Source organism: Coloeus monedula (assembly GCF_965178545.1).
Source record: "Coloeus monedula genome assembly, chromosome: 3".
NCBI classification, from domain to species: Eukaryota; Metazoa; Chordata; class Aves; order Passeriformes; family Corvidae; genus Coloeus; species Coloeus monedula.
In genome coordinates, this window is record NC_138783.1 from 38,326,376 (window position 1) to 38,342,699 (window position 16,324).

The following is a 16,324-nucleotide window of genomic DNA, read 5'->3' on the forward strand; positions in this document are numbered from 1 at the left end:
TTGTTTTCCCATGCTAAGATTTCCTGATATGCTCCCCGCCAAATTAAATCAATTTGAGTATCTCATTAAAGACATTGCAGATTTTGATCTATTTTTATTAGTCTGCCAGTTCTCTGTGTTGCTCTGATCTGGTTTACTTGACGATTCCTTAGCTTCTACGCTCAGCCACTTTTCTGTGAAGGCCCTACAGTGTTTCAGGAATATTAGAAAATGCTGAATAAGATACAGGACCCTCACCGTGGCCTTACCCAAAAAGGCAGCAAAAATTCTGAACAAGTCCATTTCACAAACATGAACATTTCCTGCAGAATTAGGTCTTGTTAGCTCAGGGAAGAAGAAGACAGAAACAAGGAAAAACTTGAGAAATATAAGTGCTAGAAAGGATTACAGTGCAATCTTCTGGAAAATATATTAAAACTCAATACCATATTAAAACTGATGAAAAACATTAAGCCCTCCTGTGTTCAATCACATCCCTCCAAAGCTCTTGGCCAACCTCTCCATGCTAGAGACAAATCACTGTTAGACAACCTTTTCTGAACAAGTCTATCACTTATTCTAGTTTATGTTCTGTTTCCTTTGGCAGCAGAGCTATTTAAGTCATCCTTCTAATCCAGAGCCTCTGGTAATTTTTCTTTTCTGTTCTAGGGCAATTCTTCAAAGCATCATAAAGGCAAATTTAATAAGCACCTCAATTTGTATTGCTTTCTATTTATAATACTGCAAGTACCTGCTGCTGCTGAGATCTAAGCACATATCTATCTATCTTACTCTGTATAGACTGATTTGGATTAATCTTAATACTTTCGTATTTTAAAGCAATTTCAAGAAACATTGCTTCAAGCTGCTGGATGGATTGGTTATGGGTTTTCTTCTCTTTGGGGTGTTGCTTTTTTGTTAGGTTTGGGTTTTTTTTTTCCTTTAGTGTTTTGTTGGGGGTTTTTTTGTTCATATTGTGGTACAGTTAGTTCTCCCTTACCCCCTATTTTTATTAAGATACTGCTGACCAGCTCTTAAAAATACAACTCATTTTGCTTCCTTGTTTAAACCATCCACATTTGATATGTGTATTATTATTATATATTTTATATATATATAATTTTACTAAAGTATGCAGTAGATCCCTCTTGTCACTTCAACAGCAGGCACTCAACAATCAAACCAAGCTGCTCCTGGAACCCCAACAGCGGAAGTCAAGTCAGCACAGGGGCTCACGGATGGCTTTGGGAGCTGTGCATGTGCAGGGAATGGGTGCTTAAAGGTTCCTGCCATGATCCAGTACACGTAGGGTTTGAATCATGTATTATTTGACCTTCTCTCAAAAGAGGGATATATTTGTTTTTAATCTTATCCAAGTGCTTGCAAACACCAAGTGACAGCTAAGGCTACACAGTACAGAAGTTAAGTCCTACATCTGACCTTTCAGAAGGGCTGAGGAATCATGTCCTTAGGCATCTCTTCAGAGACTGTCTTCCACAGCTTACAGACAGAATATTAATGGCTGCACCCTGGGCTAGGGACATCCTGGTATCCACAACATCAACACTGACCACTCTTGCTGTTATTTCATTTGACAAGATGACAGATAGGAAGTTTAATGCAGTGGGGGGAAAGGAAGAAAAATGTTATGATGCAGTGCAAGTAGGTGAGCAAGATAATGAAGCCCAGACAGAAAGTGCAGGAGAGCCCCCTTAGTGCACAAAATGAAAAGAAAGACAAACCAGCACACAGAAGAAAAGCTGCATGGAAGTAAAATAAAGACTGAAAGAAGTGAATGGAAGAGTCCATCCATCACAGAAGACAGACATCAGTGATGGGTCTCACCTCTGCACTGTGTGTCTTTGCTTTTAGTGGCTGACAGCTGAGGTTTGTATTTCTCATCCATCTCCTGCCTATGTGATGGAGCAGCCTCCTCCACAACCGGTCAGGAGACCTCATGGAAGACTTCACAGGACACTCTGTGGACAATTTAATCTCAAGAGTGACTCTCATTCCCATAAACTCCTACTCCAGAGGGGCTGTGCTATTTGCCACCCTGCAGTATTTAATACAGGCTTTATAAGGTAGGATTTTAAGTATTCCCATTAAAAACATGCCTCTTTCTCAACAAAAGAGTCTCTGGTTGCTGTTTTTATTCACCCCAATCATGGCAAGATTGCTGTTAACTTCATGACAAAAGCATGCTCATGAATGTGTAAAACAAAGTTTTCAAAACTGTTTTTAACTGCATTTGATGGAAAATTAAGCAAATGGAAAGGCTCAGAGAGAGGAAAACATCATTGTAAGAAAATCAGTAGTATGCCCTCCTTTTACTTATCAACAACAAAAGCCAATGCAGACATTATCTTGGGAATCCATGGATTTTTACATTTTCTATTAACATGAGAAGATACAGATTTCCTCAGAATATAAATGAGGCACAGGGAGACCGTGGATGTCATTTATAAAGAGGAGATGCCATGTATCCTTCAGCCTCTGGCTGTGGCTTCCAAATTAGTGTCCCAAAACATCTGTAACCTTCATGTGTTCTCATCTTCTTCCACAATTACTTCTTATCATGTGGGGAGGTCTTGAACTTTTGCAACAGCTATACTGAGTAATCAGCTATAAACAGACATGCTATTGATACTCCAAGCCAACAGCTAATCATGATTTCTAGTCTTTCAAGCGAATAGGACAACTTAAAATGGCAAATATTGCTCTATCTACTCATCCATAAATTAGGAGTGACAATAGCAGATTATTACTCATTCACTCAGAGCATTTGTTTGGCCCTGAGAGAACTGGCTTTATTCCAAGAGCTGGCAAACATTGGTTAATATACATGTAAATGTTTTATTTCTCTTGGAGTAGGCAATTTCACAAAATGAAATACCAAATTAAAGATGACCTCAGTTCTTCTGTTGATGTCTGTCTTGGATGCAGTGCTGCTGGAAGCCTTTGCAAGCTTTTTCACACCAAGTCAACAGGGAAAAAGACACCTTTTCTTTTCAAAGTGAGACAATTTCACTGTGGAAACATGAAAGCTTTTATATAAATATTAATCACCACATTTGTCCTGAAGTTAAGTGTCCTGGAGACTGGCTTACATAAGGTTGCAGTACTGACTTGAAAACAGTGAGTGAGATGTACTGAAATGGTTCTGCAAATACTGCTCCAAACAAGAACTGTGGTGCAAGAAGTAGATTAGCAACCCCAGTATTTAATCTGAGAGTACTATAAAATAGCACTTCACTCCTGAGAGTGAAGAAGGGGAATTTTGTCCTTTGAATTTCTGGTTTAAGTGTAAAGAAAAGGAAAATGCTTATTTCCTTTAAAACTGCAACTAATTTGAACTGGGAAGAAAAGAGGAGACTAAGAAAAGGAATGGAGGTTCAACACAGAGGGGGAAATAAACTAAATATCTGAGCAAAAACCAGGCAGTGGTTTAACAGAGCCTCTTACTAACCTATCCAAAACCTAAATATTCTAAATAACACCAAGCGTACTGTACCCATACTCCTGAGCATGGGTCTCCAAAACCCAAGAGAATCAACAAGCACATTCTGTGCACTTTGAGGTGAAGACAATATACACCACCTCCAGCAGGACTCCGAGAACCATCTTTTTCCTAAAAGGCCTGGAGGTATTAGATGTGCTTACTCCTCCTATGATACAGGCCATCAGCCATTGCTTACCCCTCTTTCCCACAGAGAAGTGAGATTTCTTTTCACAAATTAACCAAGACTTGAAACTAGAACTACAAACACAAAGCAGATTTGTGAGAAGGGGAAGAGAGAAGCATCCTCTTATCTACTGTGCTGTACCATATGTATCACCTCACTTTCCTTGAGGGCACACTGAAGTTTCAATCAGCAGGGGACGCTAAAAACAGTTCAAGATTGTTCATAAACCTAAACAGAAATTACCGAATATTAATATATTTCACAACAGCAAGTTTAGAATGAAATACAAAATAAGGTACAAAGCTGAGATCACAGTAACTTGATGGAACCCACTTGATGGAAGCAAAGCGCATACAACAATTAAGAAACTCCCAACCATCAAGACAGCTGCAGTCTAAATTCACCTCCTTCGAGTGAAAGGAAAAGATAGAAGATGAACAAACACTGATGGGGAGCAACTACCAACAAATAACACTTTCAAAAGATTCAGGACTATACTTAGTGGCAAGAGCTGATGGAAGGTGGTTTGGCAACTCATCTCAATTGCTACTGCGGTGCTCCACAGGTTTCAGCCAGGTCTCTCCATGGACATGATAGGGATAGGGAAGGGACATCAGATCTGTATTTTATGGAGATAAATACATCAAAAACTGCTGACATTAGAATTGCACTTCCTCACACTCTGCTTTTTAACAGGAAAACAATTAAGATTTTACAGGCTATTACATTAACTACAGCTACTTTTGAAATATTTTTCATTATTTCTTCCCAAAATGATGTTTCTTTTTCTTTTCACCTATAGAAAACTACTGCTGGAGCAAGCACACTAACTAGTACTTGACATTACTTTGCTTTGAAACTTGAACCTAATGCTGCACTTTTCCATGCTGCTTTCACACAAAGCACTCTCCCCCCTCTTGTTTGCTACCGCTTACATGACACCTGCAGATCTCACAGGGAAACCTGCTGGAACAAAGGGCAACACAACAGAACACAACAGTAGCAGCTTCAGCTCTGAAAAGGATTTTAAAATTTATTACAGGGTCTCACTTGGCTAGTCGGTGTTCTACGTGGCTGAAATGAATACACAAGTCAGGTGGAACTGCAAGAAAGGCGCCTCTATAAAAGGCGACAGCACTATTACCAGATAAGCCACCAGTTAGACATCACTGATTACCACACTGGACAGAGATTTTAACTCACCTAGAGAGCAGACAGCTAATCGGATTTCTTAATGGGCTTCACTCAGTTTCACTGGGGCCGATGCATGCTGCATACAGGATTTGGAATGAGATTTTCCCTGAATAGCACATACTGCTCTGCTACAGCATTCTGTTATCATCTTGGCTTATGCTTATATAAAATACCAGATGGAAGTTACATGAACAGTCATTAAGAGGTTAATCATTAAATTCAAGCTATGCCTGGGCAGCAACAAAGCTGACCTCTTGAATAAATTGAGCTTGGATAAAGGTTACATTGATTTTCCTAAAGAGGTTTCATTACTTAACTCTAGATTTGTGATTTCTTTTGAGAGTAGGAAGTTAAGAGCTAATCCAAATTTACTATTTATTTTCTACCAAAGAGAAACCAGCCCATTTAAAATGCAGACAATATGATAGATCTCCCTCCTTTTCATTGTTCTCTCTGAGAGAAACTCAACTTCATACGACTTCAAACCTCAGGGAAGAGGGGAGGAACCCACAAAAAAAAACTCCAAACCCTAAAAACCTTTAAAAAAAACCCATTTCATCTTTATTTTACAAGCTTTTCCTCCAGCACTGAAAATCCAATGTGTATTTTCTCCCAACTACTTTTACCCGTGTATTGTTCTTAACACTTTCCTAGAAAGGATGGATTTTTAGCACCCAAGAGAAAAGCTTTAATTTGATGAAAGGATGGGGGACTGTTTGGAGCCCAGAGTCAGTAAAAAAGGCATGAAGTAAACATTTGGATATGCTACAGGATCCTGAGTCTTTCTGCTATATTTTCTCCTTTCCAACTCTGACCTTCCTGTTTTTGTTTTTAAACAGGTATCAGAATCAACCAGGTGACAAGCTATACCATTAAATTGAAGAGTTTCCTCTTCACCTCCTTGAAGTATGATAAAGATCATCCATAAAAAAAGTGATCTGAGTTCCCCATTTCCCACAGGTATGCTAAAATATGTACTCAACCATGGCAGTTATGTCCATGGCAAATGGAGCGTGTTATGAACTTGAGGTTTCCTAACTTTCTGAAATCACTGTTTTGACGTACATCTTTGGGAATGAGAAACTTACTTAAATCTAAGAAAAATATCTAGGAAAAAGCAAGGGAGACAAAGTTATTTAGAAAATAAAAAATAGCTCCCCCCCCCAAATACACATCTTTTACAAGGGGCAATTTCTTACTCTCCAGTTTTGAGAGCTCTGCCTCTTTCATACTTAGCAAAGGCTTCCCAAAGCAGGCATCACTGATTGCATTCCTTTGGAACTTACGTAAATGACGTTGAAATAAGAAGTGGAAAGCCAAAAAAGGATATTAAATCACGGGATATATACATCCCAGACCCTTGTATGTATCTCTTCCAAGAGAGGAATAACAAGAAAAAATGGACATGAAAAAGAAATAACAGTAGACAAGAATGGGGAACATGAAAGGCTTTTTGCTTTTGGTCCCTCATGTCTTAAGAATTTATTAAAAGATGATGTTAGAGCACCTGAATTTCAGCGAATTGCTTCTGAGATGGCTCCTGTTGCCACAGCTTTTGCTGGAATATTTCACTCTGGCTGTCAGCCAAATCTTTGCTATGCTGATGCCAAATAAACGATACCAATTTCAACGACAGATGCTGTTGTGTTGACACATAATTGATACGTTTATATTCAGGGCTCCCTGGAATTCTGAAACACTTTATTCACAAGAAATACAACTGACAGCAGAATTCAAAGGGACTTGCACATAGCTGGTGCCACTACACTGCTGTTATTGTGAGACTGGAACGAAGAGATTACCAACTGTCTGGGGTGATCAGGAACAGTGAAGACCAAAAATTTTCCAGGGCAAAGGAAAATATGGAGAGATACAGCCCAGCAGTAAAAGTTAATTTGCTCAGCCAGAAACCTACATGCCCAGAGAAACAGGAAACCTGTAAGTTTTCAACACAAGTCACATATCCCTTTCCTGCAGAGTTTCTAACTGCATAGGAGATGGAAGTCAGAGAAACAACACAGCATTGAATAACAAATATGTCCATAATCTCCTTTTCTCTTTGACTTCCTTGGTTTCCTAGGCAGGAAACAGATTAGCAACTGTTAAAAATATATTTACCAAAGGTATGTTCCAAAGAAAACTGATCCTTGCATGTTCACTTTCCTGCAGACAACTTGAAATAAACTTTCATAAATAGCATTTATTTTGGAAGCCACTACATCCCTCCTCAAGCTAAACACACCTTTGCATCCATTGTAAAGGATTAAATGCCGACAGGAAAAAAATGCTGATGACATTACAATACATGCCTACAACCTGATTTTATTTGGTTTTGGTAACGGAGCATTGTATTATTTTCACACAATGAATAAAAACATAGATGGAAATATTCCGCAAAAGGTTTGTATCCACTCATTTCACAAGGGAAAAAAAAAACCAACCCAGCAACAAATAAAATTTGGCATAAAGTACAAGAGCAAATAAATGCCATGTGGCAAAGTTTGCAGTCATTTATCCAGATGGTATATGCTGTTCAGCAAAGATGCAATGTGGTATATTCTGCCATGATGCTTCTTTTTAATTAAAATAAGGTTAAGCTTAAGAATACTTTTGAATTGCATTATATGGGGATTATCAAATACATTTGAAGTTTGCATATGAACGGGTTTCACTAACTGGAAACTCCTAGAAAATGTGTTTTTTTGACTGTTTCGTAAATTGTATTTTAGAACACTGATCACAGCCCAGAAAGCTTCTGCAGTGTGAGTTCTGCTGCTTGTGAGGCCTTATCTAGGTCTCAAATATTGTCTGTACTTCTCTACCAGTACCACAGGAAAGACTTTTTCCTCCAGTCAACTCTTTTCTTTCCACTGTATGAAAAAGGGACTGATGTTAATTCTTCAGACTTTGCACACTGCAGCTCTTTCCTTTAATTCTTCCTCTCCTGTGCTTCTAAGGGTTGCTAAGGGCAAAACTGTCACAAGACCTCTCTTCACACTGAATTTCTCCTTCAGGAGTGCCCAGCACAGAGAATACAGATAAAGTTATAGAAGGGAAAAATGCATTTATCATCAAAGCTCCTATCTCTCAACCCCCCAAATTTTCCAGTTAGTTCAGCAACAGAGAATATATAAAATATCCAGGTTTATATCCTTGCAAAAGCACAAAGTGCTTGAAAAGTTCAAGGAAGTGCATCAAGTAGAAAAGCATTTAGGGGCCAGGGTTTTGGGTTTTTTTAAACTGTTCCGCAAGGCACTGGGAAAAAAAAAACAACCAAGAGCAATTTTTGCCAAAACACATCCAGAAGTAAAAAGCTTAGCAGCAACTGCACAGGTACCTTCTTCCAAAAACTCCCAAAACACCTCAAAACAACCAACTAAAAAAAATTACACAAAACAAAAACGAAACAAAAAAACCACCACAGAACAAAAAGTTTTAAAAGCCCACCCCAAAGAAATCACATCCCTCCCCAAGCCACACAGAAACTTCTGTCAGTCACAAAGGATAGCTGGGACTAACCACCCACTGGCATTTGGGCATTTCAGGAACATATAGAGAGAATCATAAAATGGTTTGGGTTGGAAGGGACCTTAAAGATCATCTTTTTCCAAAGAGAACATGAAAAAAAACAGCTAAGCCAGTTGTCAGCAGCTTTGATTTACCAGAACCAGGCATGGGGTATGACAGGGTATTGACACCACAAGCAGACCCAATTCTCCTCACTCCTGTTCAGAGGGGATCAGATGCAAAGCAGCTCCAGATGCTGTGCCTAAGCTAAAGAAGGCCAGTCTCTCAGCACTGCATTTTACACTGAGCACAGCACGGAAATAACAAAGCTCAAAGGCTTACACAGAAGATCCTGCTCCTGTCTTATTACTTGGAAGGGTGTGTAGAGAAGTGTAGGTCAGTCTGCAAGGCATTGTGCAGCTACACCCTCTGTGTGTTAGGAGGGGTGTAATCAGTTCAGGAGGAGATCAATGCTAAGACGCACAAACCAAGTCGAATATTTCTACTTGTTACTGCATATGCTCCAAAATTTATTCCTACAGCTCTTTTGGGGTGTTTGAAAACTCATACTAAAGTCTTAAAAAAACCCCAAACCATCATATTCAATAGTAATAACCCATCCTGTAATTAACAAAGGCAAGAGTTTTAAAAGTCAAATGGATTCTCACTCCTACTATTGGCTTCTGCATTTTGTTCTGTTTGGACACAGAACATAAAGGTTTCACTGTCTCCCAACTCAGGAAGGCAGTGCTATAGCTGGAAGACATGAGAAAAAAACAATAAAATGATTGTATACAAATATTTCTGTTTCTCTTCCTCAATTTATAATGCGATTTAAAAGAAAAGCAGAAGTGTTTTTTGGTGGAGATTAGTGCACAATGAGTTTAACATGCTAAAGAAATTATCAGCAGAAAAACTAAGTCATCCTCAACTTTTAGAAGTGTAAAAGACTTCGCAATAGTTCAGGCAATTAGATTTCAGATCAAATCTTACTTTTACAGACACCATTTCCTGTACTCTGAAGTATTTACCTTACCACTGTGGGAAAGACTTAAACAATTGAGGGAAACTGTTTGCTCTGCAGATTGAAATAATAATTCAGCAGCAAGAACCAACATCAAGACTTTTGAGTAACAGTATCAAACCCTAACATTAAGGCAAAAAAGTTGACATGCAGCCCTTTCCTCTATGCTAAAGTACTTCATCACAAGCAACTCTAAGACTCCAAGCCTTCAAACGTACTTCTCAAGTTATAACAGTATAAATACAAGCCTCTCCTGTAACAATTATGAATTCAGAAAACTTGAGTTTTTCTGATGCTATGCAGCACTAACTCCTAAACCTCACGAGCCACTTCAGACACATTTATCCTGCAGTTTTTGTGCTAAACTATGCTAGAATTTAACTGTGTGTTTTTCCATTCAAAGTAGGCTGTGAAGGTTGAGTTGATGGCAAGACCCAGCACAGTAAGTGAACAGGTCTTTAAGCAGACTTAAATTTGCAAAAACAACCAACCACAGGTGAATTTCCTGAGCCTTTTTGTGGCATGACTGCAGGCTCAGAGTCATATTTTATACTGGCACCAGTAAGTCTAATAAAAGACTCTGGGATCTTGTATCCTCTTTTTATCATGACAGCCATGTATCTGATCTGTGTTTGAGGGTGTACTTTTATAACTAAAAACTCCAACCTGCAGCTTCCTTCTTTTTGTTACTTTTCTAGCTGGGTGTCAAAGTCAAGTAAAAGATCTATCCTGATGCAATGATGCTTCTGGCACCTAATTACCAGTAAAGAGCCATGCTAAGAACAAACATTTGAGAGGCAAAGCACTACAGAGAGTTTTAATAACAAATTTATATAACACACCTCCCCTCCAGACCTGACAATAAGCACTGTACCATGGTCAGAGAACTCCTTTCCAAATATACAAGCAAAGCCAAGGTGCCAAACCAAAGTGACATTGGGTGAAAAAGCAGCAAGACAAATTTATAAACCAAAAGCAGTCTAAGAAGGAGATGGGAGGAGACACCCTGAGGTCTGGTACATCCAAACCATGATTATCCTCTAGCATGATACAAAGCCCAAAATCAACATGACCTGAACACAAAGGTTTTATGCTTAGCAACTAGTAAGGCTTGAGGAGCCTTATTAGAGACCCTTCTCAAAAGAGCCTATCTGAGGGCAGATGGTACTTTGAGTGTTAAAGCCTACCCAGCCACCTCCTCTCATTTAAGTTTTTTTCCCCAAGTTTACCATCATGCAACCACAGCTCTTCAACTCTTTAACTGTAGTACGTCTTTATTCTTCATAAACTTTTTTAGACTAGTCTATGGAAAAAAAAAAAAATCAAAAAAATCACAGCAGTACCAAGGCAGAACAGTCACAATCAAACTGGATTGGGTTTGTTACTGCCAGAGTCTAAGGGGCACCCACGTAAGTAAACATAAGGCCACATCATTCTGCACTCCCCCTCACCACACCAGCTCATTTCAGCCTCAAAAAGTCATTTGTGCCTGCAGCAGGGCAGGCCACATTTCTACTCTGCATGTGACAAAGACACAAACAGTGGTTTAGGCAGAAGCAGCTTTTGCACTGATGCTGCTCTTTATTTTCCACTCTTTTTCTGAAATACAGAGACAATTTCTGAGCAAAGCCTTTCGGGAAAGAGCTTTACTCAAAATCACTAGTCCTCTATCTAGCACAATAAGAGCAGAGAATGCAAATTAGTTTTAATAAAAGCAGCTGGCAATCAATAAGAAAGAGCTGGTCTCTAAGAGTGAAACTGATTCCTCTAAGGATAAGAGTTAAAAGTAGAAAAACATAAGGAAATGAATAAAGGAAGAATAAATGTAAACAAGGTGGTACACAGGAGAAAAATCTAACAATACAATTAAAAAAAAAAATCAGACAAACTGACAAAGACTAGCTGGGGGTAAACAGGAAAGAAAAATACCAGTGCAAAGAAAAGGATCACGAGAAAAAGTCTAATGGAAAACATGTGCAATCCAAACAAGATAAAATAAAAATCATGAAAGGGATCAGGTAAGAGGTTAGCTGGCACTAAGGCTTAGGGCACCAGTCACGAGTTCACATTCTAGCTGGGTTTGCAGGCTTTGGTAAGTCCAATAATGAGTTCTGCTTCCACTGCTTCCACCCATCTGGCCATTTCACAAAACCTTCTAAACCTGTCTCCTCTGACCTTCTGCCATAATACACGAAGTCAATACCCACCTGAGCAGATCAGAACCCACCCACTCTGCATGCAATCAGACTCCTCTGCTGCGTCCCTTTACCTTCAGGTCCACAAGCACCTGGAGAGGACTGGGAAAAGCCCAGCATTATAGTTACTACCTAATTTAAAAAAAAAAAAATTCAAACACTCAAGATTGACACTTTCACTGAATTTCCATATTATTGTGTCTCGTTTTTATAAGTCAATTAGAGAATGCATTATGGTCACAGAAGCAGCTGTTACAGACAGGGGAAAACACAAGTGTGGCACTGTTAGCAACCTCCACTCGAGAAACCTAACAATCAAGTTCCTTGCATACTGCAAACGTCAGTGTCACACATCACTTACCCTCTATCTTCCACCTACAAATCCAGCTCCAGTTGCTGGTTTTATCAACATCTCCCACCGAACCTTGGCTAAGGTGGAAGTAAGGTCCCTATCTTGCACATGCCTCTCATGCAGTGTATGAGTAAACAAGAAAGCAGGCAGGTACTTTGCAGCTTTTTATTCCTAAAGAATCTCACCACAAAACTACACAATGTAACTCCTCTGGCCCCAAGAATGCAGCCCCCATCAATGAAGTAGCTACTTAAATAGTACACATGAATTTTAAAAAGTGGCATTCCCTACACTCACCGGAAACTGCAGTGGAAAGATCACTGCACACGATTTCATTTACATTAAGTTTTGACCAGCATACTGATGGACTAGAAAAATAAGCCCTCTGACAAGTCGCTAATATACTTAACATTATGCTTGTACTTTCATAACTTTAATGCAGAATAATTTGTTTGGGGCATGCTCTACCTTTTGAGAAATTCTACAAGATTTCTAATGACAATGTGGTCAGGAACTTTTAGGTACATAGAAACCCAAAAGCTCACACTTTTAAGAGAGCAGGAATTAACTAACTTCCTTGCACCTAAAGTGGGTATACAATACAACAAACAAAGAAGGATACAGAAGACCAAAAAAACCCCCCTGAAACTAAACGAGTGATAGGGCAAAAGACAACAGAGAGAATATTACCACACATTCTCATCCCCTCAAGATATACATGTGCTGAAAGGGCTCACAAATATCTCATCTCTGGTTGCTTCCCCCATGCAATATACAAAGCCTGGTTCCTCTATTACCTACAGAAATTATTTTATGCTTTGTCTTAACAAGTAAAAATATCTCTCAAAAAACCCAAACAAACAACCAGAAAAAAAAAAAAAGGCTGGGGGAGGAGGTCTGCACTGTTGCAAGATTTTACATCTACAACTACATGGCCTGTAGCTACTGCTAAGACACTTACAGCATTTTAACAGCACATTTCCCTAAGGTAGGTGGCGAGCAGTTAAGACCTTTACATACTGAAAGAGATGCCTTTCCATACTAGCATGACTATCAGCCACAAACAGGATTAAGAGCTCAGCAAATCCTCTCACAGGCCACATCTGCAAACATAACTCTTTCCCATAATGAGCAGAAAGGAAGGTAAGTTCTCAGCTTTATGCAACACTTCCAGGGAAGCTGTTACTGCTACAATTAAACAATGAAAAAAAAACCAACAACGAACAAAAACAAACCGAAACAAACCAAAAAAGAAGCAACACAAAACAACATCATGAAGACCTCAGGATCTTTCACCTGTAAAAAACAATCTCACGTGGTTACAGAACTTGTGGTCTTATAGGCCTGCCGTTGCTCTGGTGGCCCTGTACAGCCATCAGCCCTGGGGATCTCCAGAGAAGACAACAGGCAAGATCTCTTTGCAGGACAATTTTTCCAAGCATGACAGCATTTCCATAACGAGTCGAAAACCAGAGAAATCTATATTGACATGCAACACAAATTGCTACTGCATGTCATGGACATCAGTCCACCCAGAGATGCTTCTTGCAGTGCGTGATTAGTATGGAGACAGAGATCATCTTATTCTGAGGCAGCTGGACCTGAATGAGTTGCCAGATCCATTCTCAAAGGGCTCAGATGGCTTTGTGAGCAGCTGGAGCACAGCTGTAGCAGTGAAAGCATAGCCCAGCCCAATTCAGCAGAGAGAATTCCTGGTTAGTTCCCTCAAACCCCGATACCACTGCGAAAGATCAATGTATCTCTCTGAGTTCAGTCCCCATGACAGCAGTGAGTGCTGCCTGCTGAACCAGGACCCATCTCCTGTGACTTCATGGAGGAGTTCTTTCACCTTCTTTTCACCACTGCTTCTGAGTGGAACACCACCATTGGGACAAGCCTTATTGGTCTTCAAACTAACAGGAAAGGGAAGAAGATAATGGAGAAGGGAAATTTTTGAAAACTAGTAAGGAAACTGCTTTACGTTACTCATTGCCATTATCAAAGATATCTACCATCCAGTAAGATAGGTCTTATCACCTAACCAGCATGTGTATCTCTTACATATATATATACACACAAACATTTCCATGTTTATTTAATACATGGAAAAATGTGATTAGACTTTTTAAAAATATTAAAATTGTTTTGCTAGCATACAGATCTAGCAGCGACCAGTGATCACACAGTCCACTGTCTCAGTGCTACTGCACCCACACCCCCTTCCAAACAAGGAGCAATGAGCCAGTGATAAACTAGGAAGCATGACTGAGGGTTATCACCTCACACAGGCCCATTTCCACCCCACACTCTGGGGTAGGTACAAAGCTCAGACAGTGTTCCACAGGCAAGAGGTGTGGGTGTGCAGTCACTACTGAACATTTGATGTCTCACACAAGCCAGTCCCATCAGACCGTGAACACCAATCATATGCCAAAAAGGTGTAATGTGCGCTCAGAACTCCCTAGGAGGGCTTTCCAATGTCCACCCTGGCTACATCTGAAGCTGTCCAGCTCTGCAAATTGCTTGTCTTTATCTCTGTAAGTCTGCCAGTGCTGTTCATGCCCTTCTGTGCCACCCTGCATTTGTGGCCAACAGCTCTGCCAAAACCCTCTCGAGGAGCAGAATAGAGACCTGTGCAAGTCCAGGCTGGAAAATGCAATAAAGAAACAGGTAGTTCTTAGTTCACCCAAAATATTGGGCAGTATTTGATAGCTGCACCTAAAATTCCTGTTGGTAGATGTCCCTTGTATGTTTCCCACAAAGCATGAGGGAAACCAGCAGGTAAAATTGCTGTGCAAGGAACAGTTCATTTATCTGACAGAAATCAGTGAAATCAACAGAGGTTGAGAACAGTCTAAAATCAGTTTTCTTCTTAGCTTCAATTTAGGAGGTCTGTATGTTATAAATAGGCCACTAAAAGGCAATTAAGAGAGAGAGGGAGAGCAAAAAGTTATTAAAAATGTACCAATGAGAAACTCATTTCACTTTTTTTCAACAGAGCATCAGGGAATTCCTGTAAGACTCTAGTTCATTTGAAGGAGGAAATTCTGAACAAAGCTAAAAATAACTGACAATCAAATTTTCGAAATTGAGAAAAACACAGAAAGCCCTAGAGGTTCGACCCACGGTGGCACCACCCCACAGACTGATAAAAATATCATACAAATTTCAGGCAGGATAGGAACCACAGAATAGAAATCACTCTGACACGAGAACATTTAAAACATTAGACAAAATAAGAGAAAGGTTTGAACTATAACCGGTTTAGAAATACGGCAGAAAACAAATTTTTAAGGTAACCAACAATAAGGAGAACCACAAAACTATGCACCAAACTCATGACAGCTCATCACAGGGACAAAACACGCACAAATAAAGGCACGGTGCTTTAAAAGACAGACGAACCCCATGTTTTTACATTCAGAACAGATCGTTTTCATTCTTTCTTGGGTCACCTTTAATGCTTTCCTGAGATATTTTTTTGTTCCAACAGGCTGCTTAAACATAGGTCTCGTCGTTTCCCGGCACAACTGTACTCGCGACTGGGAACCAAAACCAAGCAGATAAAAAAAGAAAAAGCAACAACACACAAACCCCGAAAGTCTTCTGTGAGTCTTTGGAGCAGTTACTTTCCTCGCCAGCGTCTCAGCAGAGCTTCCCGGGGGCTGCCACCCAGCCCCAGCAGCGTGGTCCGGCGGCGGCTCCCTCCCGCCCGCCCGCCGCCGATCCCGGCCGGCTCCCGGCTCCCCGCCCGCCCTCCGCCTTCCCAAACTTTCCGGGCTTATCCGCGGCGCCCCGGCCGCGGGACGGAGCGCTCGGAGCCCAAGTCCGCAGGAAGTTGTCCCGCCCGGGAGCCGATCCCGCAGCCCTGCGGCTCCCCCGGGACACCGCGGGCTCGCCCCGTGCCCCGTCACAGCGCTCCCCACTGCCCCCTTCCCAGAGCCTCCCGCACCCACCGGCCTCCCCCGGGACAGCGGGCGGGAGCGGGGCCGCCGCGCGCCCTTACTTGGAGTTGCGTTCTCCTGAGGGACGGGAAGGGCCGGGCAGCGGCGGGAGAGGAGCAGGGTCCGCAGCGCCGGCCGCCGGCAACTTCCCCGCTCCGCCGCCACACGTGGGGCTGAGGCGCGAGCTGCGCTCCCCGCCCGCCGCTCGCCGCCGAGGACGTGGCAGCTCCGGCCCTCCCTCCGTCCCTCCCCGGCCGCGCCGGAGGCTCCTCCCGGCCCCGCTCTGCGGAACGCGGGGCGCCCTCTGCCGCCCGCCCGGGGACCGCCGGCCCGAGCCGCGCCCGGCCCCGACGCCCCGAGGAGCCCGGCCCCGGCCCGGCCCCAAGCCCGCGGGCCGGGGGCTGTGTGCGGCGCGACCGGCCCGCTCAGGTGCCGGCCCGGCG

General features: G+C 41.5%; 1 protein-coding gene across 3 annotated transcripts in view; it reads right to left on the minus strand.

Annotated features, from left to right (window-relative positions):
• Positions 1 to 16,072, minus strand: part of SMCO4 (single-pass membrane protein with coiled-coil domains 4) — a 29,120-nt gene extending 13,048 nt beyond the window's left edge. The window contains exon 1 of one of the 3 annotated variants that reach the window (XM_082279489.1): positions 15,944 to 16,072. The gene's annotated coding sequence lies outside the window, so the exon portion shown is untranslated. Of the gene's footprint in view, positions 1 to 15,893; positions 15,910 to 15,943 lie in introns of those variants that run through there. The other 2 variants (XM_082279487.1, XM_082279488.1) reach the window with 2 other exon arrangements.
• Positions 16,073 to 16,324: the final 252 nt, after the last annotated feature.